Raw genomic sequence first — 18,817 nt, 5'->3', positions numbered from 1 at the left:
CACCGTTGATCACTGTAGCTATTTGCATTGCATTCGTGCTTAATTGATGTCATTCATAATAATCTGATACAACTACTTTTGTGTCACTGTATCACTGATTTTCGAAAGTTACCACTACGTTGTACTGTGGAGCTGAGGGCATGACTATCAAATTTCGTTTACTGTCACTGTCATTAAGCTTATATGTTGTACAAAATAACAATGCATTAATTGGTGCACTACACAAAGGTACTAGGTCAACAGTTGTGCAGACGTTGGCGAACACACTGTTGAGAACCATGTTGTCCATGTCCCGCGTTTTGTAATGTCCAGGGGGCCATCATGAATCGTCTCATTGCATATTTCTTTCATTATCTTCTGTACTACTCGTATACTGTAGCAGTTCTTTCTATGGCAGTGACACATCCTGTGAAAGTTACTATCGTTCTGAAGTTTTGCACACCAGTGTACTTACTCCGAAAGTGGATAGCAGCCCTCTTTCGACTGAAGTAAGCCACCGATTCGGCGTTTTCGTTTTAACACAAACATTTTGCTTTGTTTGGGTTGATCTGCCAACGGTTTAATTCACATTATAAATATGAGGATCTTGATGAAACTGTTTTTCTTGCACTGTTTTAAGAATATCATAAAACTAAGTTACGTTCACCTTGTTAAAAGCTTGTCCTCTAGCCATTGAGTAAGGATTCCTAAGCCATACTAGTGTGCTGTCTTTGCCTGTCATCTCCGACTGTTGTTAAAACGATGTGATATTTTGTTCCACGAACTAGATTGCCAATCTCCATAGACCGCTCGCTGTAAATCCAAAAAATTATGTTTCCATTTCAAAAACATAATCAAAGATTTCTTGTTCTTTATTGAACACACCCAATAAGTTTCCCATAAAGAACGGTTTTTATTTACAGAACAAATCGTCCAATAATCATTTTATCATCTACTACATCTCTATTTTTTCCTAGAACACATTTTTCAGCGCATAACGTAGATCAGGAAATTGCTTTGCTGCTGTAGAAGAAGACATCTGGTTATTCCTTAGCTCCTCAACCGAATTTTCCACCTCAGCTGTGACTTACGTTTGTAGCTCTGATTTATCGACATATTTTCTAGGTATCTTCATGCCCTAGCATATGAACGAATATCAAGCGACTGTATCAGAATATTTCAATGGGTTTTTTTTTATTTATAACAGATCAGAGATTGTTTTAAATAACATTAGTTAATTAATTCAAAATCCTCACAAAGGGATAGAAGGACGGATGTAGCTTTTTATGTAAAAGGATTTGGAAGTCATTCTGTTATTTGTGATATACGGAAGTAACTAACTCTTACTGGGGTAAACAGATTAAAAATGAACTGTTAGGAAAAGTGGCCACCTTGGCCACTTTTCACTACGAGTGATCATTTTTCCCGACCGGACGACATGTCAGCATTAATAGTTCACGAATGAAACTATCAGACGGAGAAAAACAACAAGGAACTACATTTGAAGGCCAAGCGATGCTGTTTAAACATTGATACTGAAAAAATATTACTCTACGTTTAAGTGAGATAACGAGAACAATATAAATGACTTACATTACATCGGACGACTGAAAATAGACATTTTTTTTTTTTTGAAAAATCACGGAACAAGCTTCCTCCGTCAAACACACGGATAATTTTGATGATGTACGAGTATCTCAGATTTGAGTCTAGTTTACACGACGACATTGGGTTGCGCCACTCGTTGCATCGAATCAGTTGCACGCAAATGGTTTCATATTTGACTCTAGACACGGTGAAACTAGTATATACTTCAGTTTCGTCGTCTTGTGGGTTTCTGAGTCGTGTCTGAAATGAAAGTTTTGGCAGCTGCACGTCGCACGAGTTGAGATGGAGTTAAAGCATAGTGCGTGGAATCGCTGCGTAAGAAAAAATTGAGAAACGTGTTTCGAGTCGTGACTGGATGAAGAAAAGACGTCAGCTCGGTTGCTCAGTATCCTTGCTGAAATAATTTGTAATGGAAGACCCAAGAAGTTCTTTTAACTATCGTAGAATGTCACCAGAACTGCTAACGTTTCTTCTAAATAGAGTTAATCATGCGATAAGGAATAAAGATATTGTAATGCATGAAGCACTGTCGCCAGAACTGAAATTACATATCACATTGCATGCACTTCAATCGAGAACACTCGGCATGCTATAAGACGCGGTTTTAGTTGGTGACGACGCTTTTTCATTAACACCAATAATTATTAACAGCAATAATTATTAACATTAACAGCAGTAATTATTCGGAGCAGGCTGAATTAAGAAGAGAATGGTTTGCAAACTACTCTCTTGAAAATGGTCTGTGCAGAATTGTGAATGGGGAACACTGCTGCCACGTTTTAAATAGATGAATATTGAATAAAGAATGTAGCGTCTTGATTTGCGTAGCCTTCCCTCCTGTAAACAATATTCCTTAAAAAAAAAAAAAAGAGTGAGCCTACTCGAACTATGGGATTTTAGTCTTGTGGACAAGAGCATTTCTACAGCTAGAATTACATATGCTTGTAATTTTCTTAATTCAGTTGTATATGTGCTCCTAATTCAATAAATTTTGCCGTGTAGCTATATATGGTGTGTACACCCAGGCTGCCTGCAGGCAAACTCCTCTAACATAAATTAGTCCTCTGAAAGCACCGACCTCTTGCAGACATGCAACCTTTAGAGGAAAGCCTATGCAAATAGGGTATACAGCGTCGCTGCCGCAGTGAACTGTGTAAGCTTGCTGAAATATAAATCGTACTATACTGGGCAGGCACTTAACTACAGACATCCAAACATCTCATGCAGTATACGCATTATACGAGGTGTTCACAACAAAAATTTAATATTTCTCAATGCGTCACTCAGTTGTGGAATATTTTAGCCACCACAGCTTATAAATTTCATGTACAAACTTCTTTCTTCTCGAATGCTACTCAGTCATTTTAAGTATTTTCTTATTTTGAGGGTCACTAGAGTATTTGTATCTCAAAAAGACGCATATAACAGCAAAAAAACTATTGAAGACGAAATAATTTCGCAAACAACAATTTATTAATAAATAAACTAAATTCTTTCCGCTAACCTCGGCATCTTTACTGGTTTGATGGTTGAACGGTGACTAGTTTTATACCATTATTCATACTGTATTAATTTGAAAAGATGGGAAAACGTTCTAATTTCCAATTTTTCAAAAACACATTTTCAGCTGTTGTGATCTCGGTACTCTGCTGCAAGTCCCTAGACCTGTAAATGTCAAATAATGGAGATAATGTTTCAGACGTTCATTACTAGAAGGTGCATAGTCTTTGTGCCAAGCAGTGTTTCCCTCGGGAGTTCCGTCACCTAAAGCTCTTAACTTGTTACATATAATTCCAGTGCATACAACTGACATCTTTGATTTTAAAGATGGTGCTGAAATATTATTGTCAATGCTGGCGTGTAGGATCTCCAGACGCAGTATCATCAACGTGTCTCACACTCATCCGTCTCAAATACACACATCAAAAAATGTTTTACATCACCTCGGTTCCGAGAGCTCCGAAACCTTTAAAGAAAATTGAAATAGAGATCAACATAAACATCATTTCCGCCATTTTAATTGCTCATGAAAACCACACATTGCATGTTGTACCACCATACAGCGAGACCTTCAGAGGTGGTGGTCCACATTACCGTACACATCGGTTGCTCTAATACTCAGCAGCACGTCCTCTTGCATTGATGCATGCCTGCTGTATTCGTTATGGCATACTATCCAAAAGTTCATCAAGGCACTATTGGTCCAGATTGTCCCACTCTTCAACGGCGATTCGGCGTAGATCCCTCAGACTGGTCGGTGGGTCACATCGTCCATAAACAGCCCTTTTCAATCTCCCCCGGGCATGTTCGACATGGTTCATGTCTGGAGAACATGCTGGCTACTCTAGTCGACCGATATCATTATCCTGAAGATTCGCAAGATTTGCACGATGGGGGCACGAATTGTCGTCCATGAAGACGAATGTCTCGCTAATATGCTGCCAATATGATTGCATTATCGGTCGGAGGATGGCATTCACGAATCGCACAGCCGTTACGGCGCCTTCCATGACTACCAGCGGCGTAAGTCGGCCCCACATAATGACACCCCAAAACAACAGGGAACCTCCACCATGCTGCTCTCACTGGACAATGTGTCTAAGGCATTCAGCCTGACCGGGTTGCCTCCAAACACGTCTCTGATGATTGTCTGATTGAAGGAATATGCGATACTCATTGGTGAAGAGGACGTGATGCCAATCCTGAACAGTCGATTCGGGATGTTGTTGGGCCTACCTGTACCGCGCTGCATAGTGTCGTGGTTGCAAAGATGGACCTCGCCATGGACGTCGGGAGTGTTGTTGCGCGTCATGCAGCCTATTGCACACAATTTGAGTCGTAACAGGACGTCCTGTAGGTGCACAAAAAGCATTATTCAACATGGTGGCGTTGCTGTCAGGGCTCCTCCGAGCCATAATCCATAGGTAGCGGTCATCGACTGCAGTAGGAGCCCTTGGGCGGTCTGACCGAGGCACGTCATCTACGGCTCCTGTCTCTCTGTATCTCCTCCATGTCCGAACAACATCGCTTTAGTTCACTCCGAGACGCCTGGACACTTCCCTTGTTGAGAGCCCTTCCTGACACAAACTATGCGGACGCGATCGAATTGCGGTATTGACCGTCTAGGCATGGTTGAACTACAGACAACTTGAGCCGTGTACCTCCTTCCTGGTGGAATGACTGGAACTGATCGGCTGTCGGATCCCTTCCGTCTAATAGGCACTGCTCATGCATGGTTGTTTACATCTGCGGGCGGGTTTAGTGACATCTCTGAGCAGTCAAAAGGAGTGTGTCTATGATACAATATCCACAGTCAACGTCTATCTTCAGGTGTTCTGGGAACCGGGATAATGCAAAACTCTTTTCGATGTGCGTAATAATTGAAAATTGTTATTATTAAACAGAAGAATGGAAAACTGTCAATGTATCCAAAAGAAGAAATACCATGCCAGATGAATGCCATGCCAAACTTCATCTGAAATACCAACCATGTTTATTATTTGCAAAACAGGAAGATATGTTGACGGTGATGCCATTTTTTCCTCAACAGTATAGAGAATTTTACAGTAAACTTCGCAACTTCTTATCAAAAGTATCGAGTCGTGCAAGAAACAGAAGTCAGTACTGAAGGATTTTTTCATGAACGTAATTTTGTTATTGTCTTGCAAAAAAATGTAAAAGAAATAAGAATTAATTTTTGTTAGCTACAGACCTACTAGTTAAAACATTACTGCTGTATTTCTGTACTTGTATTATTATAAATAAAACGTTGTGTCTCGATATTAATGCTACATGAAACAAAAATCTTCTTATCGGCACTTACAACCAGTCAGTTTCCTGATACGGCACTTACAATGTTCTTAATAACTTATTGTTTCTAGTTTTTCTCTTTTTTTTCAGTGGTGAGTTGAGCAGCATAATTCTGTGGTATCAGACTAACATCTCAGTTTTTTAGATACAAACAACTTATGTACCAAAAGAGATAAATTGTTAGTTGATTCTTTTGCCAAATGAAAGAGTTTACCACTTCCACTCTTCATTTGTTGGACTGATTTGCTAAGCGATTTCATTCACAGAATCGCCTACAAAAATCTGTACAGGTTAAAATTGGAGAGTTTTAAGGTCAAATTCGAAGCTCACTCTTTTCAATCTCCGAGGAATATTTTTGATGCTTTTACCGAGTGAAGTGTCATAAAATTACCGTTCTGTAACGATGTACTTAAATCTTCTTAAATATCGACGAAATAAGGCCCAAAACTACAGCATCATTGGTCCTACAGCAAATCACGAAAATTAATTATCTTTTCTTGTTAGGCTGTGGATATGATGATCTGCAATTATATGGTCCAAATGGCTCTGAGCACTATGGGACTTAATTTCTAAGGTCATCAGTCCCCTAGAACTTAGAACTACTTAAACCTAACTACCCTAAGGACATCACACATATCCATTCCCGAGGCAGGATTCGAACCTGCGACCGTAGCAGTCTCGCGGTTCCGGACTGCAGCGCCTAGAACCGCACGGCCACCGAGGCCGGCTGCAATTATGTAGTGTAATGCTTCTGAAGGCAATAATCGTTATCAATCAGTATTTCTTCACATTCCAATAAATAAGTGTCTCACTACGACAATCACCACTTACAAGTTTTTACTTATAATGAATGAGTTTTGTAGCGATGATTGCGTCTTGATGGTAATCAAACTAAAATGAAATTTTGTTAGAAATTTTAATAGAAAAGATCAGACTATGAAACAACCACAAAAACAGATTAAAATGAACTCATTGATGGAAACGATTCATTTCTATGAAATGTAGCTAGTGGCTATAAGTGAAAGGAACGTCAAATGTGAGAGGGGGTAGGCTGATTGTAGAAACTGGAAACTTGTATCCTCCTTTTATCCTTAGCTATCTTACCAGGCAGTTCTTGTCTTCTGTGTCTAACGTCATGGAGCATTACGGCGATCTTCTCTACGGTAATCATTCTGTTTGCACGTGAGCCACAGTAGGGTAATGCAGAAGTGAAAACAGCTGAGCGCCAACGCATTATATCGAGTTTCACTGACTAAAACACAAATTAAATTAAATATCTCTAACTTTGAGCGAACCTAGGTGGCTGCTGCCACTGTTAAAGCTGTTCCTAAGAAAGGTGATTGAGTAAAATACATAAGAAACAGTAATTACTAATGCGAAATGGGGAATCTGTGATGATTCGTGGTTTAGGGCGCTAAGCGTCGAGGTTATCAGCAACTAAGGAAAATCTGTGAATTATGTACAAACTTGTTAACGGAAAAGCTGGAACACAACCTGGAATTTGGCTGGCCGTAGGTCTCCAAAACAAAGGAAAACTTCAAACAATTTAATTTAAACAGCTTTACAGAAAAACGTTACTTTCTAATTTTTCGACACACTGACGTGTTCTGTCTCTTTCACACGATAAAGATTGATTCGCTTGTTGATGTCAGTATTAACAATGCGAAACAAGCAGTCCGAGTCGTTGTTGCGGCATTTAACATGTATCGTACAAGATTAAGAAGCCACTTTATTGTTGACGGAAGTTTATACAGTCACTGAATGATGTGTCAATTGACCGATGCCAATCCTTACTCGTATGCTTCCACTTTTCACTGCGAGAACGCCGAAGATCAACCAGCCTCTGAAAGCATAGACGGAGGAAATAAAGCTGTACAGCGTAAAGTAACGTAGCCTGTAAAAGACCATGCTGCGACGGAGCCGTTCTCTCAAGTTCTCCATAATTTTATGTTTTAACCATTTTACTACAGCAACGTGTTCATGTCACATAGGAAAGTTAACAATATTGGAACAAACACTATGCACAAAACATACCGTGTCGACAAATGAAGTTAGCGTCAGATCTCATTCACAGTTAGCGTCTAGCAGATACTGTTGAGTGTTGGTTAGGGTGTATAGCCTCGCTGACCGTATTCATAGATTTCGCACCCTCCCTTTACTATTCATTTCGATATTTGTTGTATTTGAGAAAGTTTAGAAGTTTACACCTCGCCGAGGCCGATATCATTGCAGACATAACATTGTCCCATATAAGTCACGTAAAAGCCAAAGTATGTCAACTTCTGCGTTCGTGTTGCATGTTTAAACTCTTTCTCTACGCTGTTGCTTGTTTTGGTAAAAATAACTACATATTATGGTCCGCCAGAGCTTCCGTAGCAAGCGGTAAACAGCAAAAGAAAGAGAGCAACAAGAATCAATGTACAGCTTTATGAAGAGGATAGCGCGGTGTCGTGTTATGCTTCAGAGAAGCAACTGGAACTGTTCATACACTCGGAACAACTAGAAACTGCGTCTCTAAGCCAAAAGTTTTCGGTTTAACAAATAAATAGATTATGAAAAGGAAAAAAGACGTCATATGCATGCTGTTTCTCCAGTAGGTGCAAAATACTTTCCTGTTCTTTCAGGAACACATTTCGCTTACCGTGCTGTATCTCTGCAGCTGACGTTTCTTTCGACTTTGGAGATCATGAGTCACGGTTGATTTGTGTTGCTAGTAAGGCAGTACTTACATTTCGATTAATGATGATTTAGTAAAATAGTTATTTGAAGCATATGGCAATAGTGGCATCGGTGGAATTCTAAAAGTTTAAAATTCAAATGAAAAATCTCAAGCAAGACTCCAGATCTAAACTAAGCGATATTTCTGGTGCAGACGAAGATGAATTCAGAATAAAAATGAAGACTCTTATTTCACATTTGTTAGAAAAAGAAAAATGTAGCTATTACGAACGTGCTATTTTTTGTCGAACAGAACAAGCCTCTCCATGGCACAGAAAACGAGTAACATGAAACATTTGTAAGTAATTTTTGGATTACTGAGAGGTACGAAATATTGGAAACTACCGGGTGATCAAAAAGTCAGTATAAATTTGAAAACTTAATAAACCACGGAATAATGCAGATAGAGAGGTAAAAATTGACACACTTCTGTTGGAAATACAGGGCGATTCTTTGCCTTACATATTAATATTCTCAGCTTCAAATTTGTGCTTTTCTGCCGGCCGCTGTGGACGAGCGGTAATAGGCGCTTCAGTCTGGAACCGCGCGACCGCTACGGTCGCAGGTTCAAATCCTGCCTCGGGCATGGATGTGTGTGATGTCCTTAGGTTAGTTAGGTTTAAGTAGTTCTAAGTTCTAGGGGACTGATGACCAAAGATGTTAAGTCCCATAGTGCTCAGAGCCATTTGAACCATTTTTATACAGTGGAAGCAATGCAGACTTTTTTCTCAAAAAGTTCCTGTTGTCTACGTGCCAAGTACACTTCATGTTCAGCCGGGCGAAAAAACACTTGAGAAATTCGCGTCGGCGCTGTAGTGAGCCTTAGCAAGCCTAGATTTATCTCTGGAGGAGTTCGAGTGGATACTACAACACACACAAAATAATAATAAATCACTTTAGAACAATCTGAAATACTTAACTTTGAAAGAAACCATATCCACAGACATGTTTATGTATTTGTCATTGTCACTGAACACTATAACAAATTACTTGATGCAATACAAAACGATAGTCTCTCTCAATGTACTACTGACAATAAACTTCAAAATTGTTCAAATGTGTGTGAAATCGTATGGGACTTAACTGCTAAGGTCATCAGTCCCTAAGCTTACACACTATTTAACCTACATTATATTAAGGACAAACACACACATCCATGCCCGCAGGAGGACTCGAACCTCCGCCGGGACCAGCCACACAGTCCATGACTGCAGCTCCTGAGACCACTCGGCTAATCCCGCGCGGCGACAATAAACTTCGACATACAGATCTGCTTAATAGTTCTGTCAACTCGTAACTGGATCTGACTAACACGATTCTGTCGTAGGTGATGAACACAGAGTGGAACTGAGCTGCGTTGCTTTGTGCTGTAAGTAATCTTCCGGCAGCGGTGGCGTACGGAGCTCCGTGAGGGCGTGTCTACGCTTACGTCTGTCCTTGGCCGCAGCGCCAGGCAGCGACAGTCCTTACTTCTGGTTCCATCGTTAGGTACCAACTTTGACGTGGGACCTCGCTCTCTGGACCACACCACATTAATCCCCCCCCCCCCACGCACCGTCGTCGTGTAGTGCTGTGTCACATGAAGACGGAAGGGATGTGCGATTTTTGATGTGGACGAAGATGAAAAGACAAGGAGTGTAACGACAGCCGATGGCAGCTCCCTATCCACATCCTGGTGTATAGCTTGCGAGGGACTCGGAACACCGGCCGAAAAACCTGTCACAGGGTGCAAACCCCCATCCAGTGACGCAGACGCTGTTCGGGGATGGCGCCTCCGCAGACTTCGGCTCAGGATGCAGGACCGTCAGCGACGGCGCGACCACTGTCACCATCGTCACCATTCTGGACGACGCCGACCGCGACGGACGGACAGGCGGAAATGACTGTTCTTGCGGGCCCCAGCGGTGTGCTGCGTCCCTGAGCAAAACTTCTGCAGCTGGTTCTGGTGTCAATGCAGCCCAGTGGAAGTATGAACGTTATAAAACGAATGACCCAAAACTTCTATGGTGACACCTTAATCCCAACGCTGATTCTCGCCAAACACTGCAAATGAAACGTCGTCCTGCGGAGGAAACTTTGATCAGGCGTAAGAACTGTTTCCGCAGGCGGCCGCAGAACATGCAACAGGGTACGATGTCGGTGACCGTGTAACCATTCTTGCCATCGTCTGGCAAGGAGCAGGAGGAGGAAAGAAAAATCTTTAAGGGTTGCTACCGTGTGTGGGAGGAATGGAGTTTCTCTTATGTGATATTTGAACGTTGGAACGAACAGTTCAGCTTCAGTGTCAGAGTGGGGGTGAAAAGGTGCAGTAGTTTCATTGTGTATGCCGTTGTCGGTACAAAACTGTTGAAAATCGGCTGACGTGAATTGTGGTCCGTTGTTCGAGACAAGAACTTCAGGAAGACCTTCGAGACAAAAAATAGGATATAAAACTGATACAGTACTAGCAGTAGTGGTGCATGTCATGGGGACTACAAAAGGTAATTCACTGATGCGTCTACCACCAACAACCAACACAAAAAAATATGGATGCATTTCCACAGCCTGGACAGACGTGGCCACGGAAAAAAGCGTTGCGGTGGAGTCAATCGATGCTCAACAGTCCCGACGGAGGTTGGAGTCCTCCCTCGGGCATGGGTGTATGTGTTTGTCGTTACGATAATTTAGGTTACGTAGTGTGTAAGCTTAGGGACTGATGACCTTAGCAGTTAAGTCCCATAAGATTTCACACACATTTGAACATTTGATGCTCAACACACACATTGCTACGAAAAGTCATTTGCTTAATTTAGACACCCGCGCCCTGCCGCATAATGACGTCGGGCGAGTTGCTTTGTGCAGACTACACTACTGGCCATTAAAATTGCTACACCAAGAACAAATGCAGATGATAAACGGGTATTCATTGGACAAATACATTATACTAGAACTGACATGTGATTACATTTTCACGCAATTTGGGTGCATAGATCCTGAGAAATCAGTACCCAAAACAACCACCTCTGGCCGTAATAACGGACTTGATACGCCTGGCCATTGAGTCAAACAGAGATTGGATGGCGTGTACAGGTACAGCTGCCCATGCAGCTTCAGCACGATACCACAGTTCACCAAGAGTAGTGACTGGCGTATGGTGACGAGCCAGTGGCTCGGCCACCATTGACCAGACGTTTTCAATTGGTGAGAGATCTCGAGAATGTGCTGGCCAGGACAGCAGTCGAACATTTTCTGTATCCAGAATGGCCTGTACAGGACCTGCAACGTGCGGTCGTGCATTATCCTGCTGAAATGTAGGGTTTCGCAGGGATCGAATGAAGGGTAGAGCCACGGGTCGTAACACATCTGAAATGTAACGTCCACAGTTCAAACTGCCGTCAATGCGAACAAGAGGTGACCGAGACGTGTAACCAATGCACCCAATACCATCACGCCGGGTGATACGCCAATATGGCGATGACGAATACACGCTTCCAATGTGCGTTCACCGCGATGTCGCCAAACACGGATGCGACCATCATGATGCTGTAAACAGAACCTGGATTCATCGGAAAAAATGACGTTTTGCCATTCAAATGGTTCAAAATGGCTCTGAGCACTATGGGACTCAACTGCTGAGGTCATTAGTCCCCTAGAACTTAGAACTAGTTAAACCTAACTAACCTAAGGACATCACAAACATCCATGCCCGAGGCAGGATTCGAACCTGCGACCGTAGCGGTCTTGCGGTTCCAGACTGCAGCGCCTTTAACCGCACGGCCACTTCGGCTTTTGCCATTCGTGCACCCAGGTTCGTCGTCGAGTACACCATCACAGGCGCTCCTGTCTGTGATGCAGTGTCAAGGGTAACCGCAGCCATGGTCTCCGAGCTGATAGTCCATGCTGCTGCAAACGTCATCGAACTGTTCGTGCAGATGGTTGTTGTCTTGCAAACGTCCCCATCTGTTGACTCAGGGATCGAGACATTGCTGCACAATCCGTTACAGCCATGCGGATATTATGCCTGTCATCTCGACTGCTAGTGATACGAGGCCGTTGGGATCCAGCAAGGCGTTCCGTATTACCCTCCTGAACCCACCGATTCCATATTCTGCTAACAGTCATTGGATCTCGACCAACGCGAGCAGCAATGTCGCGATACGATAAACCGCAGTCGCGATAGGCTACAATCCGAACTTTATCAACGACGGAAACGTGATGGTACGCATTTCTCCTCCTTACACGAGGCATCACAACAACGTTTCACCAGGCAACGCCGGTCAACTGCTTTTTGTGTATGAGTAATCGGTTGGAAACTTTCCTCATGTCAGCACGTTGTAGGTGTTAGCACCGGCGCCAACCTTGTGTGAATGCTCTGAAAAGCTAATCATTTGGATATCACAGCATCTTCTTCCTGTCTGTTAAATTTCGCGTCTGTAGCACGTCATCTTCGTGGTGTAGCAATTTGAATGGCCAGTAGTGTACGCCCCAATGATCTTCATGCAACAAAGACAAAACTTCGAGCTGGAGAGTGAGGAATCACAACCCGTGCATCGTCATTCTCTGAACACCTGAACAGGTGGATAGGTGGATAGTACATGGCGATGCAAAAGGTAGCGGTGCGCTACTGAGTGAGGAATTTATTTCAAACTACACAGCCACCCACGGCACACGTATTGCAAAATTGCCTGAAGAGCAGGGTCAGAAGCAGCTGTTCCAGCTTACGCCGAAAGCCGAAACGAAAATGTTGAATGGTTTCAAACTCTTGAGTATCAACTTGAGAACATGATTTCTCAGACAAATAAGACACAGTGTTGGTACCGCTCAGTAACAGAGACAAGTTCAAAAAAATGGTTCAAATGGCTCTGGGCCCTATGGGACTTAACATTTAAGTTCATCAGTCCCCTAGAACTTAGAACTACTTAAACCTAACTAACCTAAGGACACCACACACATCCATGCCCGAGGCAAAATTCGAACCTCCGACCGTAGCGGTCGCGCGGTTCCAGACTGAAGCGCCTAGAACCGCTCAGCCAACGGAAACAAGTCCGTGTTCAAGTGTTGTGTAGTGGACCTGTACAACAACTCGTATTGATAATCAGAAAATAACAAACCGATGTTTTAATTTTTGGGCTGTTTGTGGTGGGGCATTCTTGATAGGATTGAACAAAACCGTTAAACGCCAATGATTTGTGATCAAACAGAACTTTCGACAATACAAGTATTGGTGGATCTTGGTAAAACCATAGCTAACTCCGAGCGTCCCCTTTCCAATTTCACTATTAACGTATTGTGCTTTGTTGAGAGTTTTCGACGCTAAATCAATAGGCCTATCAGATGAACCAATTCTATAAGGGAGCGCAGCTCTAGTCCCGTAAGAAGATGCGTACACGTCCAACACAAAATGAATCATACGACGATGACTTAACAAAGCGTCCTTTAACGCTGAGATGCATACTGACATTCGTAGGAAATGCACAAATCTTCAGCAAATGTAAGATCTGCGACAACAATATTGTCCAGATATTTAGTACATGAAGAGATCTTTACTGTTAATTATTCCAGGAACCGTTGAAAAAAAGCAGGAACTGAAGCACTCCCGAACGGTAGTTTTTGAAACTGGAACAATCCCAGATGAATGTTGATCACAAAACATTGCTTGAATTGCTCGTCCAGTGGTAGCTGTAACTATGCCACACGTAAATCAGTCTTAGGAAAGAATCTGGTCTGTCTCAATCTGTCCATTAATTCCTCTGGTCGCCGGAGAGGAAATAAATCCCTGACAGTTTGTGGTTGCATATTGCCTTTAACCGTAATGTGCACCCCAAAATCCTTAGCCCTTCCTAAACCTGGTTCAAAAAGTAGACTGTACTTACTGCACTAGTCAGAAACGTTGGTATGAGGCACTGAAACACTGATTTGTAACACGTTGCCTTGTACGCACAGGTTGAACAAATCAAACAAGTCTAAGTTTTCCATGAGCCATGGACCTTGTCATTGGTGGCCAGGCTTGCGTGCCTCAGCGATACAGAAGCCGAACCATAGGTGCAACCATAATGGAGTGGCATCTGTTGAGAGTTCAGACAAACGTGTGGTTCTTGAAGAGGGACAGCAGCTTTTTCAGTAGCTGTTTGGGCAACAGTCCCAATGATTTACTGATCTGGTCTTGCAACATCAACCAAAACGGCCCTGCTGTGCTGGTACTGCGAACGGCTGAAAGCTAGGAGAAACTGCAGCTGTAACTTTTCTCTAAGGCATGCAGCTCTATTGTATAGTTAAATGATTATGGCACCCTCTTGGCTAAAATATTCCGAAGGTAAAATAGTCCTCCTCTCGGATCTCCGGGCGGGCATTATTCAGGAGGATGTCGTCATCAGGAGAAACAAAACTGGTATTCTGAAGATCGGAGCATGGAATATTAGATACCTTAATCAGATAAGTAGGTTAGAAAATTTAAAAATGGAAATAGACAGGTTAAAGTTAGATACAGTTGGAAGTAGAGAAGTTCAGTGCTGGAAGAACAAGACTTCTTGTCAGGTGAATACAGGGTTATAAATACATAATCAAATAGAGGCAATGAAGGAGTAGGTTTAATAATAAATAAGAAAATTGGAATGCGGGTAAGCTACTATGAACAGCATAGTGAAATCATTATTGTAGGTAATTACGAAGCCCACACTCACCACAGTAGTACAGGTTTATGTGCCAGCTAGCTTCGCAGATGATGAAGACATTGAAGAAATGTATGACGAGATAAAATAAATTATTCAGATAGTGGTTAAGGGAGACGAAAATTTAATAATGATGGGGGAATGGAATTCGATAGTAGGAAAAGGAAGAGAAGGAAAAATAGTAGGTAAATGTGGACTGGAAGAAAGGAATGAAAGGGAAGCCGCCTTGTAGAGTTTTGCACACAGCATAATCCAATCATCGCTAACACTTGGTGTAAGAATCACGAAAGAACATTGTACACCTGGAAGAGACCTGGAGACACCGAAAGATTCCAAGTTGATTACATAATGGTAAGACAGAGATTTCGGAAAAAATTTAAATTTTAAAAGATTTCCAGGGACAGATGTGGAGTTCGACCACAATTAATTGTTTATGAACTGTAGATTAAAACTGAAGAACTTGCAAAAAGGTGGGAAATCAAGGAAATAAGACCTGGAAAAGTTGAAAGAAGACGAATGGGTAGCTTTGGGAAAAGAAGTGATGAAGGCTGCAGAGGACCAAATAGGTAAAAAAGACGAGGCCTTGGATAACACAGGACATACTGAATTTAAATGATGAAAGGAGAAAATATAAAAATGCAGTAAATGGAGCAGGCGAAATGGAATACAAACTTCTAAAAAGTGGGACTGACAGGATGTTTAAAATGGCTAAGCAGGAATGGCTAGAGGACAAATGTAAGGATTTAGAAGTGTATATCACAACGGGAAAGATAGGTAACACCTACAGGAAAATTGAAGAGACCTTTGGAGAGAAGAGAACCACCTGTATGAATATCAAGAGTTCAGATGGAAAACCAGTACTAAGCGAAGAAGGGAAAGCTAAAAGAGGGCTAGAGTATATAGAGAGTCTATAAAAGGGAGATGTAAAAAAATAGCTCTAAGCACTATGGGACTTAACATCTGAGGTCATCAGTCCCCTAGACTTAGAACTATTTAAACCTAACTAACCTAAGGACATCACACACATCCATGCTCGAGGCAGGACTCGAACCTGCGACCGTAGCAGCAGCAGGGTTCCGGACTGAAGCGCCTAGAACCGATCGGTCATAGCGGCCGGCAAAAGGGAGATGTACTTAAGGGCAATGTTATAGAAATGGAAGAGCACATAGATGAAGATGAGATCGGAGATTCGATACTGCGATAAGAATTTGACAGATCACTAAAAGACCCAAGTGGAAACAAAGCCCCAGGAGTAGATGACATTCCGTCAGAACTGCCGATAGCCTCGTGATAGCCAGCCATGACAAAACTCTTCCATCTGGTGGGCAAGATGTATAGGACAGACGAAATACCCGCAGACCTCAAGAAGAATATGATAATTCCAATTGCAGAGAAAACATGTGATGACAGGAGTGAATATTACCGAACTATCAGTTTCCTAAGTCATGGCTGCAAAATACTAACACGAATTCTTTACAGAAGAATGGAAAAACTGGTAGAATCCGTTCTCGGGGAAGATCAGTTTGGATTCCAGACAAATGTGGGCAAAACTGACCCTAAACGTGTTTTAGAAGGTCAATGAAGGAAAAGCAAACCTACGGTTATAGCATTTGTAGACATAGAGAAAGCTTTTGACAATGTTAACTGGAACACTCTCTTTGAAATTCTGAAGTTAGCAGGGGTAAAATAAAGGGAGCGAAAGGCTATTTATAACTTGTTCAGAAACCAAACGGCAGCTATAAGAGTCGAGGGCATGAAAGGGAAGCAGTGGTTGTAGCCTATCGCTGAATTTATTAAATATGTGCTGTACATCGAGCAAGCAGTAAAGGATACCAAAAAAGTTGGAGTACGAATTAAACTCTAGAGAAGAAAATAAAAACTTTTAGGTTTGACCATGACACTGCAATATTTTCAGAGACAGCAGAGGCTTGTAAGAGCAGTTAAACGGAATGGACAGAGTCTTGAAAGAAGGATGTAATCTGAACATCAACAAAAGCAACTACGGTCGTAGGTTCGAATCCTGTATGGGGCACGGATGTGTGTGACATCCTTAGGTTAGTTAGGTTTAAGTAGTTCTAAGTTCTAGGGGACTGATGACCTCAGAAGTTAAGTCCCATAGTGCTCGGAGCCATCTGAACCATTTTGAACAAAAGCAAAACAAGGATACTGGAATGCGATCAAATTGAATCAGATGATGCTGAGTGAATTAGATTAGGAAACGAGACACTTAAAGTAGTAGGTGAGCTGTGATATTGGGGCCGAAGTAGAGAGGATAGAAAATGTAGCCTGTCAATGGCCAGAAAACCGTTTCTGAAGAAGAGAAGTTTGTTAACATCGAATATACATTTAAGTGTCAGCAAGTCTGTTCTGAAAGTGTTTATATCGAGTGTAGCCATGTACAGAAGTGAAACATGAACGGCAAACGGTTTAGACAAGAAGAGAATGAAGCTTTGGAATATGGTGCTACAGAAGAATGCTGAAGATTAGATGGGTAGATCACGTTACTAATGAGGAGGTACTGAACAGAATTGGGGAGAGAAGAAATATGTAGCACAAACTGACCATAAGAAGGGCTCGGTTGGTTGAGGGAGACCAAGAGACGATTACAGTAAGCAGATTCAGAACGATGTAGGTTGCAGTAGTTATTTGGTGATGACGAGGCTTACACCGGGCGGAGTAACATGAGACCTACCTCAAACAAGTCTTCGGACTGAAGACCACGACAACAACAACAACAACAACAAATCAAAAACGTTTGCAGTGTTTCTGGAACATAATACATGAAATAAAACACAGTTTGTAATGCCACGTAAAGTTGGTGGGAAACTGCACACACCAAGTACTCTATTATGTGTCCGTTATATTCAGACAAAAAAGAAGTAGGCTTCTGTAGCCGTGTGCTCCCGATCATATAGAAAGAGTTCTTATGGATTAGGAAAATTGTGATACCTGTGTGTATCTGAAATTTAATTGTCTTTTCAGCCACTCTTAATTGGACAAAAAATTTGTTCTTCTGTGGGCGGATGCAGATGGTTTTCGTGGCGTGGAAATGCGAGTTTTCGTCGGCCTCAGTTATACTGATTGCACCGACACTTTCTGAAAAGTACGCTGTAGCTACGCTGGTTCCGACGGATGTTCGACTCCTTCCTCGGGCATGGGTGTGTGCGTTTGTCCTTAGGATAATTTAGGTTAAGTAGTGTGTCAGCTTAGGGACTGATGACCTTAGCAGTTAAGTCCCATAAGATTTCACACACATCTGAACATTTTTTTTTGTAGCTACGCACTAGACTAGTACTTCCCCTAGCTGCTTCGTAGACAGACTGTCTTGGTATGACCTTGTTTACCACACTTGAAATGTCAAAAATAGTTCAAATGCCTCCAAGCACAATGGGACTTAACATCTGAGGTCATCAGTCCCCTAGACTTATAACTACTTAAACCTAACTAACTTAAGGACAACACACACATCCATGCGCGAGGCAGGATTCGAACCTGCGACCGTAGCAGCAGCGCGGTTCCGGACTGAAGCACCTATGCCGGGCGCATTGGCCGAGCGGTTCTTGGCGCTTCAGTCCGGAACCGCGCGACTGCTACGGTCGTAGGTTCGAATCCTGCCAAGGACATGGATGTGTGTGATGTCCTTAGGTTAGTTAGGTTTAAGTAGTTTTAAGTTCTAGGGGACTGATGACCTCAGATGTTAAATCCCATAGTGCTCAGAGCCATTAGAACCATTTTTGAGGCACCTAGAACCGCTCGGTCTCAACGGCTGGCTGCACTTGAAACATCACGGCGTTTTGTATCATGATGTCAAGAACATTGAGGACAAGACTTCCTCATCTTATTCTGAAGTACAATTGTGTACCACACGACGGAAAGATTTTGCCTTTACGTCTGCTGTTACACTGAGCCCTGTTTTTATTCACTTTAAAATTAGTATGAACTTTAGACTAACTTGCTTTGTTCAGTACGAACAAGAGAAATAAGTAGAGCCTCAAAATCGACATCAGCTGTGTCCGTAATAGTATGAGACTCTGCAACAGACAAAACTGTTTTCA

Source organism: Schistocerca serialis, chromosome 3 (genome assembly GCF_023864345.2).
Source record: "Schistocerca serialis cubense isolate TAMUIC-IGC-003099 chromosome 3, iqSchSeri2.2, whole genome shotgun sequence".
NCBI classification, from domain to species: domain Eukaryota; kingdom Metazoa; phylum Arthropoda; class Insecta; order Orthoptera; family Acrididae; genus Schistocerca; species Schistocerca serialis.
This window is presented reverse-complemented; position numbering follows the sequence as displayed.